This window comes from Herpailurus yagouaroundi, unplaced genomic scaffold, assembly GCF_014898765.1.
Source record: "Herpailurus yagouaroundi ecotype Mexico unplaced genomic scaffold, PumYag 187, whole genome shotgun sequence".
Taxonomy (NCBI): domain Eukaryota; kingdom Metazoa; phylum Chordata; class Mammalia; order Carnivora; family Felidae; genus Herpailurus; species Herpailurus yagouaroundi.
The window spans coordinates 34222796-34245704 of NW_024412418.1; the positions used below are offsets into that span (position 1 = coordinate 34222796).

At 46.4% G+C, this 22909-nt stretch overlaps 3 long non-coding RNA genes across 5 annotated transcripts in view; all 3 read left to right on the forward strand.

Moving 5' to 3' along the window:
• The window catches only part of LOC121043728 (uncharacterized), a 54629-nt gene extending 52052 nt beyond the window's left edge, over nucleotides 1–2577 (forward strand). For all 3 annotated transcript variants that reach the window (XR_005797002.1, XR_005797004.1, XR_005797003.1), the window contains one exon: nucleotides 2229–2577. This is a non-coding gene — a long non-coding RNA (uncharacterized LOC121043728). The remainder of the gene's footprint in view (nucleotides 1–2228) is intronic.
• Nucleotides 2578–2666: 89 nt separating this feature from the next.
• LOC121043730 (uncharacterized) lies at nucleotides 2667–6828 on the forward strand. The gene is made up of 2 exons (XR_005797007.1): nucleotides 2667–3072; nucleotides 4882–6828. It is a non-coding gene; the product is annotated as an uncharacterized LOC121043730 (long non-coding RNA).
• A 2392-nt stretch (nucleotides 6829–9220) lies between these two features.
• LOC121043729 (uncharacterized) lies at nucleotides 9221–18272 on the forward strand. Its single transcript, XR_005797006.1, has 3 exons — nucleotides 9221–9371; nucleotides 10569–10674; nucleotides 17461–18272. It is a non-coding gene; the product is annotated as an uncharacterized LOC121043729 (long non-coding RNA).
• The last annotated feature ends 4637 nt before the right edge of the window (nucleotides 18273–22909 follow it).

A 22909-nucleotide genomic window follows, 5' to 3' on the forward strand; every position in this document is an offset into this window, starting at 1 on the left:
TTTTTCTTTTTCTTTTTCTTTTTCTTTTTCTTTTTCTTTTTCTTTTTCCGTTTTCTTTTTCTTTTTTTCTTTTTTGCTAAACTTTTTAAGAAAGGAAAACACACATACAGAAAAATATGCAACTCATAAGTTGTACCCGGATGAATTTTCTCAAAATATACACTCACCCATGAAACCGGTGCCCAGATCAAGAAAGAGCCCCTCATGTGCCTTTTGAGTCAATACGTAGTCCCCTTTGACTAGGGTAACTCCTTTCTGACTTCTCACACTGTGGATGAATAGGGTTTGTGCTTGAATTTTATAAAAATGGAATCATACAATACGTACCTTTTTGTGTTTGGCTTCTTTCAATCAGCAATGTGTTGGGTATAGTTGTACTTTCCTTGCATGCCCTTTTCTATTATATGAACAAACCAGAGCTTACTTGTCCATTCTATGGTCGGTGGGCTTTTGCACGGTGTCCAGTATCTGATTATTATGAGCAGACCATCCTTATACATGACCTTTGATGAGCAAGTGTATGCATTTCTGTTACACATTAGGTTGAATCAAATCAAGTTGCCATTTTTGTAGGTCAAAAACAATAAAAAGTTGGCAACTTCATGTGGTTCAATCTGCTACTTTTGAGTAGAAATGTTGGGTCATAAGACGTTATGTTCAACTTTAGTAGATACTGCCAAACAGTTTTCTAAAGTGGTTGTGCCACAGCTTATATTCCCACCACTACTGTGTAAGTTTCCAATTTCCACAGCCTTTTAAACAAACCAATCAGGTCCTTCGGCTGAGTCTTAGCTACTGACATCTTCTGTTCCTGTGGGCCCTTTCATATCACCAATTTACAGTATGCTATGTGTTTACTTTCCCCTTGGGAAGGTCTTTCTGACAGTTCGAACCCTAACTGAGCCATGTTTTAGTATGTGAAGAACGTGGCTCGGTAAGATGGGGGGCAGAATGAATCAAACCAAGAGGACAAGGAGCAAAGGCCATCCCCCCTTTCAATGATAAACTTGGAGAGCCTGAGTTTGATTGGTATTAAGGGCATTTTCTTACACCCCAACAATTTTTAATCTGTCCCCGGACAGGAAATGGGAAATAAGAGGACAGGAGGTAAAACTCTTCCTTCTTGTCCAGATCCAAAGAAGCTAGATATTTTCAGAGCGTTTGGGTTGATAGTTGGGGCCCATTCACCAAACGGAGGCAGAATGGGTGGCTCTCTTCTCCCTGAGCTGACGTCCCTCGGCCTGGCAGGCAGGGCCAATATATCTATTAGCCATAGTAGGCTCAGTTCCCAGGACCCACAATACCTTTAGGGACTCATGAAAACATTTTAAATTCTTTTAAAATCATAAAAAAAAAATGAACTTTTGGGTAGAAGAAAATGTTTTATTCTATTATATTAATATATTATTATTATATTAATATTCTTTATGTCAGTAAACTCATAAATATAATTTTGTTTTTAATTTTTATTTATTTATTTATTTTTTAATTTTTTTTTTCAACGTTTATTTATTTTTGGGACAGAGAGAGACAGAGCATGAACGGGGGAGGGGCAGAGAGAGAGGGAGACACAGAATTGGAAACAGGCTCCAGGCTCTGAGCCATCAGCCCAGAGCCCGACGCGGGGCTCGAACTCACGGACCGCGAGATCGTGACCTGGCTGAAGTCGGACGCCCAACCGACTGCGCCACCCAGGCACCCCTGTTTTTAATTTTTAAAAAAAATTTTTAATGGAGGAAGGAACCCTTGAAGGCAAAAGTGCCCAGGGCTTATGGAAGTTATAATAAGGCCCAGCAGCCTGAATCAGAGAACCAGCTAAAAGGTGCACGATGGATATCCAGATTCATGGTGCTGTGTTTAGTTCTCCTTGGGAATGACTGATAGTTCTAGCCCGGTTTCAGTCATGCCCCAGGTTTAAGGAAGAGAGAAGCACGTCCACATTTGAGCCAAACACTAAAAGGGGTGCCCTGGGAAATTTTTTCATTGCACTTTATGGCCAAGAGTAAGGTAGAGTCTAATGGTCCTTTAGACCTGCCTTCTGGGTTGAGGTGAAATCTGAATCTTTAGACACCATGGACACAACGCCCAAGAGGCACATGGGCTGGGAGCTCTGGCAAGGACAGAATCATGTCCTCTGGCTCCCAAAAGGATCCCAACATGGGCATCCAGCCGGTCTTGATGGCTGCTTTAGTTCCTATTTGTTCCTTCTTTTTTCTTCCTCTCCACAGCATACACATACCCAGAGACTAATTTAAGGGCTGGCGTCTGAGACACCCAGATATAATTCCTTCCAAACATGTCTTTGTTGAGCTGGCCTTCAAGGAAATATCGAATGACGAATAGCTGTTTGCTGACTGGACGAATTTGGAAAGGACAAGTTATTTAAAGCTCCAGGAAGAACAACCAGGTTGGGAATATGTCTTGTATTATATGGGGAGGTTTAAAAAAGTCATTTTGCAAAATACTAATTATTAAAATAGGTCCAGCATGGACCTGATCTACTTTCTTTTTTTTTTTTTTAAGTTTATTTATTTATTTTGAGAGATGGGGGAGGGGGGTGGGCAGGGGCAGAGGAAGAGCGAGAGACAGAATCCCAATAATGCTCTGCACTGTCAGCGAGGAGCCTGATGAGGGGCTGGATTCCACAGACCTTGAGAACATGACCTGCGCTGAAATCAAGAGTCAGACGCTCAACTGACTGAGCCACCCAAGCACCCCCTGATCTATTTTACTTCTATATTTTTATCCAAGTCAAAGAAGAAAGGAGACCGAGAAACCAATTCAGGAGAGTGAAAAGAAGAGAGCAGAAGGGTGGATGCAGTCAGGAACTCAGCGTTCTCCTTGCATCTCTGCCACAAATTTGCCGTGTGTGATCCAGGAAGAATCACCCAGCCTCTCAGAACTTTGGCTCCTACATCTGCAAAAAGAGGTGACTAGATAACCCTGAAGGTCTTCTCCAGCTTTCAAATATTAGCCCATAGTAGGTGTTCCCTCAGTAATTACGAAGCAGCGAGAGAGTGAGCGGTTGTGGACCAATGTCACACATTTGGATGAAAGCCGGAAATGGAGAGGGTAAGTGCATTAACAATAAGAACGATGCCGAGAAGCTGAGCCCATCTGTAGACAGCATTTGTATTGCCATAAAAATAGCGTAACAAGATTATATTGAAATACCCCACTATTTAACTTAATAATTTAAATGTTTGCCTAATGAGGTGGACTTGATTGGATTAGGGCATTCACAATTAATTTTGATAGATCATTTTACACATTGGAGGTGCATTCTTCTGAACCAGGAGGTGGAACGGAAGTGCAAAATGTTTACGTTCAAACGAGCATGTGATTTTGCGGGAAACATTAATCCCAGATCATGCACACTAAGTCAATTTCAGAAATGGCTTCTCGATGTATTATTAGAAATTGCTCTTCAAATATAAAAAGCTTGTAATAGAGTTCTGTCCATTTTTCCTTTGGCTGATGGAAGTTGTTTTATAAATATGCCTATGATATGATGTTTTCTTCATCCAAGCCTTTTGGTACTAATTGCAACTTTTTAAACAGTGTAAGTAGTGGCTGTCATGAACGCTTTGAATCCTATTACAAATACTTTCTGAACAATTTCACATTTCGGGGTGCGTTCTTTCTTCAAATATTTTTAACTGTGTTTTTCCCCATTTTTTTTTCCTGAAAAGCACTCTAATTGGAAATGGTGGACCCCTCCCCACCTTTTTGGTTAAGGGAATGATTTTATTATGTCATAGGAAGAGGTGTCCATTCCCTGTCTCTACCCCTTCAAACATCAAAGAGCCAGGAGTGGCCACATATGCCCTTGAAGGCAGGAATGAGCAAAGGCAAATGGCTTCTGGAAAGGAGGATTGGACTCAGGCCATCAATTCTGTCCCAGAGTTCCAGGAAAACACGTTCCTCAGCACCATAGCTATCAGTTAAGAGCTGCAGCTCTGTTTTTTATCAGAAACTTATCTGACAGAAGGTGTCCATGGGCAAGATGCTTCTTGGAGAATTCTCTGTGTCTCGGGATCCTCCTCTGAAAAATAGAGATAAGTTGCCCATACCTCAAATCAGTGAAGGTTGGAGGTCCGAGATGTGACAACTTTTTGTGAGAGAGCGTGCAGTGGTGGTGGCACTGCCTTGGGACCAGCTGACTAAGCATCGAATGTGAATGCTCGTATTAGCTGTCCGTTTCTGGGACTTAAATGCATTGTTTGGTAAATGGGGACAGTGACCCCTCATTGAGAGTGCAAGCAGAATTAAATGCCACATCCCGGAAGCATGAGAGCAGCTCAGTGAGTACAGTTTCCCTCTCCTTCTCTGGGAGAACAGCAGTTTCAAGTTCAAGTCACCATCACAGTTTTCGTTTCCTGATGTGCTCCCCGGACGACCATGGCATTTAGCACACAGGGGCTCTGGGCTTCCTGGTCTTGGTGGACAGATGAGGTTCACGCTGTATAGTCTCCAGGCTCCAAGCCACCTTTGTTGGCGGAAGCACTTGAATCTGCTTTTCCCCTCTGAGGTCCATGTTCTATAATGGTATTTTATCAGACTCATCTTTTGTGAGATTTCAGTGACCCTCGTAATAAAATCCAAATGCTTTGCATGGCATTCGGGGACCTTAAAACCTGCTCTCTGCTTGCCCTTCTGGCTTTCTTTCCCTTTCTGATTATGCCATGCCCTTTATTCACCCACAAACTACTTCCCTCTGCTCACTGTATTCTGAACACACCAACTTTCTCCAACCCCAGTCCCTTTGCTTATGCTGCCTGCTCCTTTATCCCAGGATGCTCTTTCCTTTATTCTTCAACTGAAGATGATCTCCTATTTCCAGTCTAGCTAAAATATCACCTCCTCCCTTGTGTCTTCTAGGATTGCATGGCTGAATCAAGTCCACTTCAGATTTCTCATTTCTCCTTGGTGTATTATTCTGTGGACACTAAGGTATGACAGGATCCCTCAGAAAACAGCTGTGCCTCCTCATCTCTGTGGCCCCAGGATATTGAGAAACCAAGCTGAATATAAAATCCTCAAAATCCTCCCAGCAACCTGTTGAAGTCGGTACTATTACTGATTCATTTTGCCACACAAAGACATCAGGTCTCAGAGATGCTATGTAACTTGTCTAGAGTCACACAGCTAGTGAGTCATAGAACAGAGATTTGGACCTACAGACTTCCACTCAACGTCTGTGCTCTTCCCACTCCTCTGTTCTGTAAGCCTCTCCACAACCTCCTTTAATCTTCTGAACAACTCAGTGAAATGGGCAGGGAAGGCATCATCATGGCTTCTCTACAGATGAGGAAACCGAGGCTTGAACGAGGACAGTCCCTTCCCCAGCCTATGTGACTAGACGTTGGTGGAGCTGATGAGAGAGTTCCCAGCTTTGGATTCTGGATGTGAGCCTCTGCACAGCCACAGGCTGCCTGCCCCCAGTTGGTGACCGGCCGGTGTCTCACCTGCTGCAGGGGACAACCTTAATAAAGGAGAGGGTCCCCGGGCTGTTGCAACACTTGAGGAATTCGTGTGCCTCTCAGGCCCCGTCTGAGCCCCTCACCACAGAGGTGAGGAGTGACAAGGGACATCTCGGCTCCCAAGGGATTCCAGTCACGCGAACTCCTCCAATTAAGGCTGGAACGATGTCATCTCCTGAAATAGCATTTTAATGAGTGATGGCTCTGGGATAAATTGTCATCTCGTGATCTCTCGTTAGAGAGCTTAATTAGACCCATCATAAAACATATTGATCGATGGCACGGAGCAGGTCCACAGGACATCCACCACCCGCTGGAACATTCCTGCCCACTGCTTGGTGGAGCCAGTGTGGGACCTGTCCCAGGCCCTGACAGCTGCTGGGGCACAGTTTCTTTTTGAGCACTTGGGCACCATTTGCCAGGTTCTTTCTTCCCTCCCTTCTTTCCTTTTACAAATATTTATTTAGCACCAACTGTATACCAGGCACTGTCATGCCCTCTTATGCTTTAACCCATTTTGTCTTCACAAAAAGCTGTTCTTTCCTTATTTTGCAAATGGTAAAACCAAGGCTTGGAACCCCGAGCTATACTAGGCGCAGCCCCAGCCTACTGAGTTCTCTTTCTAGCAATTTCTGGTGGAGTGGCTCACATAAGAAGAACAAAAGGGGAAATTGAAGGAAAAATGGTCTTTATTAAACTCCTAATGCGTGCCTGCCACTCTACGAGGCACATTATTTTATAATCATGTCCCCTTTAACCTTTATATCAATCCCACAAGGTGAGAGAATTTTCATCATTTTATAGTTGAGGAAACTGAGTCTCAGATATGTTACTTGCTCAAAGTCACTCAGCCAGTGACTCTCAGTGCTGGGACTGGAACACAGCTTTGAGGGATTACCAGTCCAGACAGACGATCGTTCAAATCCAAGCCCTGTCGTATATTAGCTGTATAATTTGGGGCACATTACCCAAGCCTTCTGAATATCATACTGGATGTAATAACTGGACCCCTCTCAGAGTTATTGTGAGGATTAAATGAAATACTGCCTATAAAGCATTTAGATAGTCTCTGACCCATGGAAAGTGTTCAGTAAAAATTAGTTTTCGATGAATACCCCAACTGTTTTCTCTTGGAAAGAAACTACCTGTTTCTTCATCCATAAAATGGGGGTAGAACCCCTGTCCTAAAACAATTCATAGGGAATGCTTTATACAAGATAAAGTAGCCCAACTGCCCTTATGTTTTATAATGCTTATTTCTTCATTTTGAGAGAGAAAGAGAGAGAGAGAGATTGAGGGAGGGAGAGAGAGAAAATGGAAAGGACAAAGAGAGAGGGAGACAGAGTATTCCAAGCAGATTCCTCACTGTCAGCACAAAGTCTTATGTGGGGCTCACACCCATGAACCGTGAGATCATGACCTGAACCGAAGTCAGCCGCTGAGCCACCCAGGCACCCCCAACTGCACTTGATCACTTTTCTTTATATTTGTGTGTTGGCAAAAAGCTTGAAGTGACCACCTACTTGATGGGCTTCTGGAGAGAGTAGGAAATGCTCTTGGGAAAATTTTATCTTAAGTATTATTATTATTATTAAAATAAGACATTAGCACAAAATGGTGGCAGGAGTGGGAGGTGGATGGATCAGATGAGACAACCTGGGGAGGTTTAATAAGATCAGAGTATTGAAACTTCAAGGGAATATGGTAGCTACCGTGGCAGCTCAGAAAGTCTCAGCAATGTGGCATGCGTGCCTGGATGCAATGGCCCGGGCTCAGCAGGGTGTGTGTGCCTTTGTGGCATGTCTGTCGTTGCATATCTGCAGTGTGTGTGTGTGTGTGTGTGTGTGTACCCGCATGATGGGCCTGGTGCACATGGGGTCATAGAACTTTTCATCAGAAAGGAGTCTGTGTGTGTATGCGTGTGTATGTTTAGGTGTGGACATCTCTGTGTGTGTTTTGAGTCCTGTTTCCATGAGAGGGTGACTTCCTTCACCTGTGTGCACTTGGAGATTTTTTTCCTTTTTTTTTTTATTCCAGTAAATGTAGCTTGAAAGCTGAGGATAGCACAGCTTTTCCCCAAACACAGATCACATCACAATTTTTCTTTCAGAGAAAAACGCTACAAAATAACCTGCAGATGGTGAGTCTCCCTCTTTTTTTTTCTCTCTTTCTGTCTTGCTCTTTCTCTGTGGCTTTCTGTCTGTGTCTCTGTCTCTGTGTTGATATCTCTGCCTCTATCTCTAAGGCCCTATTTATAGCTTAAAATGCTCTCATATTTTCACACTTAGCATATGAAATGTCCCCATGTTACATAAAATAACACACATTTGAGTTTGTAATTAGATCAGTGTCTCATCCCACGTTTCACCTAGGAAAACCCTGGACATTGTTCCTTGCCCCTGCCCCTACCCACAAGCATCGCCGGGCCTGAGGATCCTGCCCTAACCCTTTTCTGGGGTCTGTTTTCCCAGCTCCTGATGACAACCCTTCCATCTGCCTCCTCCCTGCTCCCTTGCTGACCCTCTCTGCCGCCTCTGACAGGGGTTCAGTGTTCCAGGGGCAGCTTGAGTCATCAGAGACCTCCTCTCCCCAGAACCAGAAAAATTGCCCCGTTCCTTGTCCTCGGAGTCTCTGAGCACAGCCACAAAATTCAGTTCCCCAAACTGCCCCAATGCAAACACTGCCCAGAGGAAAGGGAAGCTCCGACTCTTTTTCGTGAAGTAAGGAGAAGCTTTTTTTTTTTTTTTTAAAGGAGGAAAACGCTGAGATTCATCTCTAACCAATCTGGACATGTGTTCGGGAATATTGTTGAGAACAATTAGGGATGTATGAGTGAGGGGTTTATTTCTCACTTGCTTGTCAGGTCAGAAGACAATCTGTTTATTTTCCTGCTACAATTTTATTCAATAAATTGAAAGGATGTGCGCCGGGGAAGAGGGTATGAACAGGATGTGTGCTATCAATTTGTCAAATAAATAATCGAGCTTGGAAACAACAGATTTTATTAATTAGACAGGATGGTGTATTATTACCATTAAAGTGTTATATTGCATTGATTTTTATATTTTACTCGGCTACTAATTACTGTAAAAGATTTCGGGAATGAAGCAAAATAAAATCATGCAGCATTATACATAATGTAAAGATAGCGTGAATTAATTTGTCCGCTGCTCCCCGCCTGCCTGCCGCGGGAGTGGAAGAGGCCAGAAGTGGCCTCCCCTGCGGGAGACCCGCACCCCCTGCCCTGCCTTGACTGGGGGTAGGCGGGTGGGGGGACAACTGGGAGGACTGGGGGTCCAGACCAGGCTCAGCCATGCCCTAGCTTTGCACCCTTTGGCGGATCACCTCTTCCGGAAGCCCGAGTTTTCTCTTTTGTAAATGCAAGCCCCTCTTTGCCTGCCTCCCGGAGGGGTAGTAAAGCTGTAACGAATTCCCAAGAGTAAAAGCGCTTGGGAGAGCCAGTCTGCCTCGGGGGCGGCTCGGGCCAGGCCCCCTCGCGGGAGACGGGCCCCTGCCGCTGGGCTTGGCAGCGCAGGAGAGGCCATCGCAGCCACTCCCCTCCGGGGACAGTGCCCCAGAACCGAGGCACACCAGCCCGGGGCCACAGCACCGCTGAGCAGAGCCCGTCACCGGAAAGGCCACGGAGGCCGCCCGCAGGACAGCGGGCGCTCCTCGCGCCGGAGGCCCCGCGGGTGCTGCTCAGCGGGTGGAAGCGCGGGCTCCGGGCACGCGGAGCAGGGTTCGAATCCTGCCCGGCCACGGTCGCGCGCTGTGGCCACAGCCAGACCCCTTAACCTCTCTGAACGGCTGTTTCTCCTTCACTTAAAAAACAAAACAACAAAGCTATTCGCTCAGGAAGTAAATTCCCACGCCAGGCACTCGTTCTGGGTAAGGAGCCAGTGGGCAGGGCCCTCCCCAGGGGGCCAGGGTCCCCAGGGCGCCCCAGGACCGCGCAGCCTACGGGGGCCAGGAGTCCCGGGGAGCCCTTTCAGGTCCCAGTCCCGCGCTACCTCCCAGGTCCTCGCAGACTCGGTTCGGCCGAAGCCGACGGCCCGGGGCGGCCCCCCACGCCCCACCCCGGGGCGCGTTTCTCTCGGCGCCGCGGCCCAAGCCCAGCCGCGTTTTTCTCCGGGTTGGGTCTCCGCGCCCTGCCCGGCGACGACCGAGATTTCTCACGACCCACTGCCACCTACTGTCCGCATCGGGGGACTGCACGGCCGGGCCCGGCCGGCCTCGGAAGCGGCCATGGGGCGGGCCGACCGACCCCCAGACCAGCTCAGGTCCCAAAGCCTGGAACCCCGTTCCCGGGGAGTATTGCGTGGCGGTTGTGTGGGAGCAACTCAGCCAGGCCACCCGAAGCCCTGGTCCTCTGGCGTGCGCCTTTATGGGGGTGACTGGGGCCCTGCCCTTACAGAGACTGGAGTAACAGGCAAGCCCCTTGCTCCCCATCCCAGACTTGAGTAGGGCTCCCTTTAGAGCTCTGAAAATCCTGCTTCTGGGCCTAAAGGGCCTCTCTGGCCGCCCAAACTGGACTGGACGTGGGTCTTCCAAGAATGGCTGCTGTCTCCGTTCTAGCTTCCTAAGGGTTAGAACTTCACTGTCCTGGAGGTCTGACCTCCTTCTGAGTCAGGCATGCTCTCAGCCTTTTCTATACGCTCTGGATCCCTTTATGTCACCCTCTCTTAGAGCATGAATCCTGAGCTCTAGTGTGGCCTTACTGGCCGTGTCATCTTAGACAAGTCATTGTACTGTCGTGAACATTGTTTGTAGTTGTAAAGTAGGACTAATAATATGCTGGAAGCCCATCAAAGAGGGCTGCGGTCAAGTCGGGCTGTGAAAGCAGCCGAACCCTTGGAGATACGTGTACAGGTTTTTCTTGGGCATTCAAAAGATTGTTCATTGTCCCTGGGCTGATGTTTGTGTCCACCCCCCCCCCCACCCCTAACAGGCTCTCCCGTTGAAATTCTAACCCCCGAGGTGACCATATTCAGTGGTGAGACCTTTGGGAGGTCATGGGGGGTGGAACCCTCATGAATGGGATTAGTGTCCTCATAAAAGACAGACTTGCCCCTTCTGCCACTCAAGGTTACAGTGCAGAGAGACTGCCATCAGCGAGGAAGCGGATCCCCTCATGAATCTGCCAGCCCTGTGATCTTGGACTTGCCAGCCTCTAGAGATGTGAAAACTAAAGGTTTGTTGTTTATAAGTCACCTCGCTTTGGGGATTTTGTTATAATAGCAGCCTGAGCGAACTAAGATACGCACTGAATCAAGAGAATATAAACCTGTATAGGCAGAGGCCTATGATCCTTTGAAAAGCAGTTGGTGGGTGTCAGGAGATGGGGTGGTCTGGGAGGCACGGGCGGTACTAGAGGGGGGAGAATGGGGGAGATAGGGTATTGAGTCCTCCAATACTGTCTTTCCTCTCCTATAGAAAACATGTCACAGTTTAAAATAATGCATTTAGATGCTGTATGCATTTGTTCTGGGTCCGACTTTCAGTAGACCGTAAGCTTCATGAGGATCTGGGTTATGTCTGTTCTGTAAACCACTCCACCCTGTTGTCTAGCATTGTGGCCGGCACATGGGAGATAATAAATATTTATTGAACGAATAAATGACTACAACCATCCATTTAACCAGAGACCATTAACCATCCCCTGGGCTCTTCCAAAATGATCCATCCTCTTACCCTTACCCACAGAGAGATCATCTCCAGAGCCTTCCTTCCTTTTTGGGTTCTCAGTCATCCTTATCTTAAGCTCAGGCACCCCGCAGAGTTCCCTTCTTCCTTTCTTAACAAACATCTATACAAAAAATGCAGAGGAAGGTTGATGGCTATTTGACTTCTCTTTGGTTCTGCCTTTTGGTATGATAAACTACTTTTATCTCAGTTTACTCCTCTGATGCACACACAATCGGGTAGAATTGACTATTGTTGCCCATCTATTTTTTTAGATGAGGCAAATTGGGATGAACTGACTCATCCTATGTGATAGCTAGTGAGTGGCAGAGACATAGCTAAGTTCCAGCTCTCAGGGCTCTAAACCACATGACCCACAGCCCCAAATGCAGTGCAGTCCCCCCCTTCATGCCCTGGGGCAAACCACGTGAGGATTATTCTCCAAAAAACAACCAAGGAGAAATATGATAAAAGACTCATGGGAACACCTGTCCCTCCTGTCCCTCCTGGAGGCATTCACCTCCAGTGGCCATCAGGCACTTGGAGGACATATCAACACAGATATCTCCGTAGGTCCTCACCGCCTTCCAACTCTCTGACCTTGGGCAATTTGTCTAAGGTTTCTGAGCCACACATGCCTCATCTGTAAAATGGGAAGAATGATAGTGACTGCATCACAAGGTTTCTGCGTGGTTTAAATAACCTAGTACGTGTAAAATGCTTAGAGCAGTGCCTCATTAAATATTTGCTGAACCAATAAAGAGCTGAATGAAGTAAAAGAGAAGAGGAAAGCTAATAAAGGGAGAAAGATGTGAAGTGAAGGCAGAGTGAGAAAGATAACCTTTTTTCTTAATGTTTGTTTTTATCTTAATGTAAGAACCGTATGATGAGAGCCGAAAATCTAACATGGGGCCCAGCCCTCCCACTCTCAATGCTGTGTTACCTCGAGCAAGTCAGGCACCCTCTCTGGGCCTCCATTTTAGCATCTGTAAGACAGCAGCATTGAACTAGATCATCCGGGATGTTTTCTCTGTGGACACTGAGTGTACAAAGTCCACCAGTACGAAGCGTGATGTTGACTCTCCCTAACATCTGAGAAAGGCAAGGTGGGGGAGGGGCCAAACCAAATGTGCATTTCCCTGTGGGACCCCGTTTACCGGTGACACCGGAAAGAAGCTTTGCCCTTGAATGCTGCCCTCATCTCCCACTGATGTTCAGTCTGTCTCCAGCTCTGCCTTTTCATGGCAGCGGGACTTTGAGCCAGATGCTCAGCATCTCTCAGGCCCCCTTTCCTCATCAGTAGTAGGATGGGACTAAATGAAATGGTAGAGGCAAAATGCTTAGCACAGTGATGGGCACAGTAAATGCCCACCACATTGTGACTGGTGTGCGTTATTAAAGTGTGTGTAATATCACAGCCCTTAACAAAACCTTCTCCGAGGCCAAATGGCAATGAGTTTCCCATTAGCTGGTATTTTGGCCACTTTCTCCAGGAGTCATTCATTGAAAATCCACTATGTATTAGAATTTGAACCGGGTATAGGGTAGAAAAATGTATGGGCCATGAGCTCTGATGCCAAGTTTCAAAGGATTTCATGCACTTTTTCAGGTCCTAATAGATTCCTGGTACTGCGCTATATTCTCCTCTTTAACTTTCCTAACAACCTACAGGAGGCTAGTTTGTTTTATGTGTATTTATTTATTTACTTATTTTTGAGAAAGAGAGACAGAGAGCACAAGCAGGGGAGGGGCAGAGAGAAAGAAGGAGACACAGAATCTGAAGCAGGTTCCAGGCTCTGAGCTGTCAGCGCAGAGGCCAACACGGGGCTCGAACTCACCAACCGTGAGGTTATGATCCGAGCTGAATTCAGAAGCCTAACCCACGGAGCCACCCAGGCGGCCCAACCCTGCAGGAGGTTTAGTTGGGGCCATGGAAATGAGTGAACTAGAAGAAGCTGCAGGTGCTGGCCGGAAGGAATGGGGAATGATGGGGAATTCACAGGGCTCAGCCTGGACCACACCAGCTCCTTCCCCTCTTCACACCTCCATCAGCCAGTGGTCATGGAGTTTCCAGTATGCAAGCAAGGTGGAGACTCTCAGCAGCCCTCCAGGGTGGAAATAAATATGAGGGCCTCCAGTAATTTCTTTCAGCCCTCTCTTCTGGCCTCCCGTCCCTTCCTTTCCAGTACTTTCTTCAGGAAAGGCTGGGGCATAAGTGATCTGTACCTGAGCATGCATGAATATGCGTGGCCCCTTCCGTCTTCCAGGGCAAGTCTTGCTTTTGCAGCTCAATCTCTCATATCTTTTGGAACCAAACACCAAACCCCCACATTCCTACCTGTTAGAATCCAGGGGCCTTAATCCAGCACACGAGTGCCTTCACGGCCTGCCTGCCGCTCCCATTTCCACTCCAGGCAGCTTCCCTGCAATTGCCCTTGCCTAATTCCAGCCCGAAGTCCCTGGACCACTTGTACACACCCATACTCCCCACCTCAGTGAGTCTACTAACACCGCTCTCTCTGCTGGAATATACTTCACACACCCAGATACTGCTTCTACTTTAGGGCCGCGTTCGGAGATCACCTCCTCCAAGAAGGCCTCCTTAATCTCACGGCTGGAAATAATATTTCTTTCGGAGAAAAAATGAGAGCCACACTTCACAAACTTTATTTTGAATGCAATGTCTTCATGTGAACCAGCCCAGAGATTGTGTCATTTATTTATTTTTTTAATTTTTAAAAATTTTAAATCCAAGTTAGTTAACATATAGTGTAGTTATAATTTCAGAAATAGAATCTAGTGATTTGTCACTTACCTGTAATACCAGTGCTCCTCCCAACAAGTGTCCTCCTCAATGCCCCTCACCCATCTAGCCCATCCCCCTACCCAATACCCTTGCAACAACCCTCAGTTTGTTCTCTGTATTTAAGAGTCTTTTATGGTTTGTCTCCCTCTCTGTTTTTATCTTCTTTTTGTTTCCCTTCCCCTATGTGCATCTGTTTTGTTTCTTAAATTCGACATATGAGTGAAATCATACGGCATTTGTCTTTCTCTGACATTTCGCTTAGGATAATACCCTCTAGTTCCATCCACGTTGTTGCAGATGGCAAGATTTCATTATTTTTCATTGCTGAGTAATATTCCATCACACACACACACACACACACACACACACACACCACATCTTCTTTATCCATTCATCTGTCAATGGACATTTGTCAGCCCAGAGATTTTGTAAAAATGTGAACTCAGATATAATAGGTCTTAAGTGAATCCTGAGACTCTAAATTCCTAAGACACTCACCCGTGAAGCTGATGCTTCTGGTCTGTAAATTGATTGAGTAGCAAGTGATCTCCAACCCTGGCTGTGTACCAGAATCACTTAGCAGGTTATTAAAACTCCAGATCCCGGGGCCAGATGTGGTCCAGGTTTTATGGGGCCTGAGCTCATTCTGTATGGAGGGACCTTTTTAAAGAAACAAAACATTATAGAGGCATCGGGGTGGCTCAATTGGTTGAGCATCCAACTCTTGATTTCGGTCCAAGTCATGATCTCACGGTTTGTGAGATTGAGCCCTGCATCAGGCTCTGTGCTGACAGCATGGAGCCTGCTTGGGATTCTCTCTCTCCCTCTGTCTCTGCCCTTCTCCTGCCTGGGCTCTCTCTCCCTAAATAAATAAACTTTTAGAAAAATAAAAAAACAAAAAGATTATAAACAAGAAATGCACCTCGCCAGGTGCTGGAATGGTGTGCAAGTGAAGGTTCCTAAAGTATAAGCTTCATTAGCTTCTAGGTAAATCCATTTTTACCTGGGTCCACACATCAGCAATCCTAGGAGGACGTAATATATGTGTGCTTTGTTTTGTTTTGTTTTCAGAATTTTTCCAGGTGAGCCTTAGTAGCCCATCCCTGGACTCACCCCCCATCTCTGGGAACCACTGTCAAAAATTTCTTGATCTTTTCCTGCCTCTCTGCTTACCTCTCTCTACCTCTTCCATCACTAAACGCCCCCATGTCAGGCACTGGGCCAGACCCCTCCATGACGGAGAGGCTGCTAAGTCAGGAAGCCCGTGGTCTACTGGAAAAACGGGCACAAAAAGAACATTGTGTCAACTGTCCAAATGCTGTGGGGACAAGAGGAGGGAACAAAATTCTGCCTGGACAGGAGGACAAGACCGGGGGTCTTCTAGAGGGGCTGCTATTCAGCTGGGTCTTGTAAATGACTGGGGCTTTTCCAAGTAGAGGGAACAGCCTGGACAAAGGTGGGGATGCCCGAAAGAACACTGTCTCTTCAAGAGCCAGCCAAGAGAACCCACACGTGGCGAAAGAGTGGGGGCTAAGGTTGGGGTTGTGAGAGATGGGTCTGGAGGGTGGCCAGGGCCTCAGGAGTTTGGGCTCCTGCGGAATGGTGTGGTAGACACGGAGGGTGTTTGAGAAGGGGCTAGCAGAATCCAGTCTGTGTTTTGCACATGCATGCAAAACATGCATGTGTTTCTTCCAACTGCTAACTATAATTAGTTCTTTCTATGGCTTATCCCACTATTATATCCAGAGATCTTTCTTTCTTTCTTTCTTTCTTTCTTTCTTTCCTTTTAATCTTCAATTCTTTACTATTTCTTTTAAAGTAATCGCTATAGGTCAGATAGTGTGCTAAGCATTTTAACCTAATTCAATCATTCTACTAACTTTGGAAGGCATGTAAAAAAGGATGTCAATTCTCCAAATAAACTGAAGATCAGAACCTTTGAGGGACTTGCCCAAGGTCACAGAGATACAAAATAAGAAAAGCCTGGAGACCCAAGGATTAGCACAGTGCCAGGCACACAGCAGAAATTGAAAATATTCCATGAATCAATAGCTGAATGTTGAGATAAAAACCTTCACTTTTTAAGCCAATCTTGGAAAGCATGTTTCAAGGAGTTGAAGGGAGATGGGGACTTCCTGTTTCCCGGAAGTCCCAGGTTCCTTCCCCCTGGGTGTCCAAGGACGCATTCCTACGACCCTTTCTAGCAGCCAGGCTCTTTCCTCTTGTTCTCTGCTTCAGTTAAGGAAAAGGTAGAGAGGTGGGGAAGACCGCAGAACTTCATGAAGACAGTTGATTTGGTGATTTTATTTTATTTGTGTGTTTGGGGGTGGGTGGGTTGTAATTAAGTTTCAACCCTATTTCCTTTAATTCAATCCAACTCTTTTATCACAATTAAGACAAATGAGCTACATTTGAAAAACATTTAGGGAGTGTCTAATATTGCCACTGGGAGGCAAGTGATTGAGTGAGAACCCCCAGGATGATATAGGCTTCTGGAAACATAGGATTTGAATCTGATATAGATCCTTGATTTTAGTTCTTCTCCTGGAAATCCATTATAATCCACAGTGAAATGTGGCTCCCCCTTCATGTTTCAAACCTCTAACCATTTCCTCCAGTGAGTTCAACCTCATCTGCCTGTTCTCACTGTCAAAAAGTGATGATGGTCATGACATTTCATACAGCACGTGACAGTGCTTACTGTATTTTGGGAGATCCTCACAACCATGCAAAGAGAAAAGCGGAGTGAGACCATTATGACTCTTCCCTGACAGAAGCTCAGAGAGGCTCAAACACTTGCCTGGGGGCACCTGGGTGGCTCACTCAGTTGAGCACCTGACACTGACTCTTGATTTCAGCTCAGGTCATGATCTCATGGTTCGTGAGATGGGCCCTGTGTTGGACTCTGTGCTGACAGTGCAGAGCCTGCTTGGGATTCTCTCTCTCCCACTCTCTCCCTACCTCCTTCTCTCTGTAGAGAATCTAAAGCAGGCTCCAGGTTCCAAGCTGTCAGCACAGAGCCCAACACGGGGCTCGAACTCACAAACTGCGAGATCATGACCTGAGCCGAAGTCGGACGCTTAACCGACTGAGCCACCCAGGCGCCCCACCAGAACCCAATTTCTAATACATGGCAAGGTACGCTTCCAATATGACATTATTGATGAGCCTAGTCAATATTCTCATAACAGAATGTTCACTGGAGTGGGTCTCTCCTCTGCTTACGTGGATTAGTCTTCTTTTCCCAAATATGCCACAAACAATTTATAGGAAGGACACTTCTCTTATTTTTTTTTACTTCCCATGCATTAATGACTAGTATATGGCCAACACTCTAAGAGCTACTATGTGGAAGGTCTGAGGGATGCAATTATGAATAAAATAGATACCTTCCTGCTCTCCGAGAGTGTATAGTCTAATGGAATAATAATCTTTCATGACTTTTTGAGTTATTCCTATGTCCTAAGGCTTGCATTCTCCATTTTTCAGGTGAACATACTGAGATGCAGAGAAGGACAAGTTGCTGTTTGGGTTGGGAAAGCTAGGTTCCCACGGATTCCCCAAAGAAGCCAGCCCCGGACCGAGCTAACATAGCGTGATAGAGCAGAGGTGAACATGGCTTTGGAAGGCAGGCAGAGTCCATCTCAGCTCAACCAATTGTTTGAGTGATCTTAGGAAGGGTATTTACCTATGAATCTCAGTTTCTGCACCTTTAAAATAGGGTAACCACACCACCTCCCAGTCTTGCTCTATGAATCAGTTGACAAAATGAATGTAAGGCCCTCGAGTAAATACGTGACTCACAGCAAGGACGCACTACGTGGTAGCCGTTGCCACTATGATTGTGACTCAGCGGCCGACAAGGCCCGGCTGTGCGTTATTTACGTGCGCGATAGTCTGGTTGTGTCTTCTGCCCGAGGCGGTTCCTGAGAGCAAAATGCTCGAAGTTCTCCACACCCAGCTGTGCACATGGCCGGGAACCGAGACCACTCACAACAGGGCCTATTTCCGTGACCAGTGGATGCCAATGGCCCCTCGCTGGAAACGTTGACGAGCGCGGCTCAGGACACAGAAGCCGCCAACAGGCTTCCAAACTCTGCCAAGCCCTCCTGCCCACTCGAGCACCAAGGGGAGGGGGTGACTGTGGCATAAACACACGTTTGCTTTCATTTGGCTTAGCTGACTGTGTGTTTTGTTAAACACATTTAGGTTTGGAAAAGATTATTTTTGGTACACTGCTGCGTAATTAGATGAATTTTCATGAGTTTATTCTTGAAATAAACTTTGAAATTGTCCATGTTTTACTGTTTTTTCATCATCTGCAGATACTGTTTTTTGAGACTTCGCATGAAAAAAAAAAAAAACCTTGTTACATATCAGTTTAATTTAGATTCAAATAAAATAATTTTTTGAATTTGCAGCAACAACAAGTCTGCGAAAGTGGTTGTAACTGGCGCTGAGTTGTTTGAGGATCAAGATAATTACAGTATAAAGGATAAGAGAGAATATAATATCCTGGCATCCACTGCCTATTCAACTAATCCCCAGCCCTTGACAGATGTTCAAACACAGTATTTTTAAAAGCTGACTTTTAAAAAAAACAGGGCGAGTCACTTATTAGATATAAACAACATGATAAGAAATTCAAAGTCTGACATCCATTAGAACCGTCCATGCCTTGCAAGAAGCGTAAGAGACAAGGTAAAGAGTCAAAGGCGCGCCGCGTTCATTGCTTTCATGGGTGTCCGAGGCAGGGCTGGGGCTGCGGCCACACCGAGCCCCCGCTTTGCCAGGGGCCCAGGTTCTACCTGCACCAGCCCCCACGAGGCAGATTGCCAAAGGCGGCTTCTGTGATGCTGTCACTTGCACGACAGTAACGGCACCTCTTTGGTGGCTGTTTGGAGGCAAGGAGGCCAGCAGCCAGCACCAGGACGGGTTGGCTGGCTTTGAGCGATAGTGACAGTAGCCCAGAAAGATGGCCAGGCAGATGGAGGGGTGATGAGCAGTGTGTTTGTTGGCTCACGGATCGCTCTCGCCTTTGGCCCCTGCCACTCGTGTACGCACACATCTCACAGCTATTCTACAGAGCCTGAAGAGCTGTTGGGTATCGAGGCCATCTACTGACCTCTAGGGTTCAGAGACGGATAAGCCCTCGTCCCTGCCCCGTCTCCACAATCTCACAGTACAACAAAGGAGAGAAGTCACATCCGCCAGTAACAGCAACGACAACGATTATTATTACCGAGCTTCGTCGATACGCTAAGCTTCATTTTAAGCGTTCTTACTGATCGCCACAACAATTGCATGGAGCAGGCACTATTGTGATGCCCATTTCACGGATGAGGAAACTACGGCACGGAATGAATTAGTATGGGATGAAATCGTTCTGACTAGGTAGTGGTGGTGGCGGCAGAGAGGGGGACCCCAGAAGTCTTCATGGATGGAGAGGGTGGGACCTGAGCTGGGGCTGTAAGGACTGATGGAGTTTGCAGATGTGGACATGCTGGAGAAGAGCATTCAGGGCAGAGAGAACCATGCTGGGAGAACAGAAAAAATGAAATTAATACCCCAAGCTGCCCCAAGGATGGCACAGAATTACCTTTTCTTTTCTTTTCTTTTATTTTTTATTTCTTTCTTTTTTTTTTTTTTTTGGCTTTTCTATTTAAATGGAATTACATACAAAAAGCCCTTAGCACACTGGAAAGCACAAACCAGACTGAATGCTGAAGTTGTCTTCCCCTGAGACTTTTATCTGGGGTCCTTGAAACTGCTTCTGTAACAGCAATGGCTCCAAGGTGGCAAAGCGTTCTGGAATGAAAGGCTTCCTTCAGGGGACCCTCTGGGCCTGAGCTTGGAGCTGTAGGTCTGGGCTACAGAGTCAGGCTTCAACATCAGGAGGTACTAGTGGACCTGGAGGCAGGGCTGGGCCAGTGGGAGCACATTCGAAGGTGAACCACCTGTGCTACCTGTTTCCATCTCATGTTCCAGTTACGTAAGTCTTCCGGCTACCTCTAATCTCTTTTCAACACTGCCAAGAATTGCCTTATCGGCATGTTCCTTTAAAACGATTGCAGAAAAGGATCTTCTTCTAGAGAATATTCAGTCCTTACCCCCCAGCCCCACCTGCCCTCACCCCTGTTCAGAGAGCATATTCTTGCATGCATATCTGCATCCAGGGCAAGGGAGAGGACTTCCAGGAGACCCTGCAAAAAGCCTGATGTGAGTCTCCTGCTGTGTGGTGGCCAGGCTATGGCATGCTTTTGCCCTATGATGGACCCACGCGGGACCTGGCTATCTGTCACGTCCTCAGAGTGAAGGAGAAGGTGGCCGGCTGCTGGGTGTGATCAGCACTCCAGAAGTTTGCCAGGGCAAGACTTTCTTGAGCGTTTTCTGGAGACCAGATGTTGGCCCCTTGTGAGTTGTGTGGTCTTAGGTCTTGTCCAAGAGGGCTATCGGGAGGGGCTGTGGGAGCACAGAGCAGGGAGACAACGAACTCCTTCAATCTCATGTTTACTCTGGGCATCACCTCAAGAGAGCAGACGTCTCCAGTGTGGTCTCGGTGGTATGCTCTCTGGCAATCTCCAGAAAGGCACCATGCTTCCAAAGAACAGCCCTTTCAAGGAACTTCTCGGTCCTGGCTTGCGCTGTGGGAGGAGGAGAGCACACAGGGCTGCGCTCCTGCCCCGCCAGCTCCCCCTGGAGGTGTCCACTGCTTAGGGTGTCCTTCATTCTCCTCAGGGTTCCTGCAGCAACCACGGGATTCAAGGGCCCAGGGCTCTGGGCATCATCCTCTAACCCTTTGTAAATGTTTCCTTCTGAACACACATCTCAGATTCTCTGAGCTCAGGCTCAGTGTTAAAACTTCCTATCATTTCCCCTAAAATACTACTAGCCAGCCTTCAGGGAGTGTTTTCTAGTCACCAGGTACTGCTTGAGTTTACATGTATTATCTAATGTCATTCACACCCAAATCTTAAGGTGTGGAACGTGAGGTTCACACACGCTCTAGGAATAAAGAATGGCTGTCTTTCCTAACTCATAGAAATTTCACAAAGCGTGAACTCCAGATGAGTGACAGACTGAACGAATGAATGAATGATGGAAGGGAAGGAGGGAAGAAAACAGATCACCAAGAACGTAGGGAAAGAACTACTCAGACACTTCCTAGTTGGGAATGGCTTTTAGCAAATGTTCTCACCTCTCTGAGTTTTTGTTCCCTTTGTAAAAAAAAAGTTACGGGTACTCAAAGAGTCGAAAGGTAAGGTGTAAAAGCATCTCGATTTACTTACAGTAAGTGCTCATTTGTCCTTATTGCTGAGTGAATCTAATCTAACATTTTACCTGATGCAAGGACTAATCCCACTTCTCCGTGTGGTCTGCTTTGGGGTGAGCATCAGAATCGCTAGGAGCAACAGGAAAATTCTGATGTCCCTTCATACACCTACCATAAAAACCACAACTTCACATGATTAAAACAAAACAAAACAAAACAAAACAAATAAACAGCTATCCAGTCTGTGCTTGATCACCTTCAGTAAACAGAATTCACTATTTCCTGAGGCATTTTAATCTATGGTCACTCAATCCTAACAGTTGACCAGTTGCTTCTGGTTGAAATTTCCTGTCTACTTCACCAGATGAGAAAACAGAGCTTTCCTGGGCTAACTTTTAGCTATTCTTTAATTGGAATAGAAAAGTATTGATCCACAGAATGTCAGAGTTTTAAGAGAATTTAGAAACCTCCTATTCTGGGACCCTAATTCACAGATTAAGGAAATCTATGCGCAAAAGTCAACCTTTCAATTGGTTGGGAAGAGAAGTTTATCATTCAAACTGCCCAGACTACTGGACTGAATAATTTCTCCTTGGGATTCATTAAGAGGAAAGTCACTTTGGCCTCATGTGTACAAAGTGCCTGTTTCAGAACGACTTCTCCCAGAGCGGGTTCCGTGGTGCTTGTGGTAGATTGTTGCAGTAATGGCTCCTGATAGGTTCACACCACCCTGCATCCATGCCTTTGGGGAGCTCCCCCACATACTTACTCTGGGTTTGGTTGTGTGATTTGCTTTGGCTTTTGTGGCACAAATGGAGATTTGAAAAGTGCTTTGCATTGGGACCTAACTCTCTCTTGATTCCCTTGCAACCCCACGACTACCCCCATGTAATCGAGCCAGAGCTAGCCTGCTGAATGATGAGACATGTAGCCCATATTGCCTCCGTCATCCCACCCAACAGCCAGCTAACTCCCAGAAACAGAGTCACCTAGCTGGCTGGCAGTCAACTGTAAGGCAGGTGAGTGAACCCATTTGCAATCAACAGAAGAACTGTCCAACTGAGCCTAAACCAAATTGGCAAGCCTCGGAATAATCAGCTAAGCGAATGGTTGCTGTTCTAAGCTGCTAAGGTTTGGGATGGTTTATTAGGCTGAGGTCCTCCAAATTAAAGTGCATGGGCCATTCCTCTAACTAACCTGTCCATCAGTTCAGAACAGTCTTAATAGTGAGCAGGGCACTAGATACAAGGCTTAAAACTCACAAGAGGAAGAGTTATTAACTACACTTTTTAATTAGCAAAAGTTCACAGGCACCCATAGATAAACATGTGTATTCCTAGCTCCTGAGATCTTGCTTAAAGTCACAGAGACAACAGGTCGTCAGAAAATTAAGGAGCAAAACCCATATTTTAAGCCCTATTTTAAAACCCATATTTTAAACCCAAATTTTAAGCCCTAATATTTCAACAGAAGCCAACCAAGGGCCTGCCCTGGTCTACCTCTGTGCTGGGCTCCTGATTTTCTTAGGAAGCCTGATTAGCCACCACCACATGAGAGTGAGGACAACCATTATGGGGCTATCACGGAAGGAAGGGGAGGAAGAAAATCATGGCAGACCATGCACTGATAACTCTAATCACTGACACTGACCATGAGTTATCGACC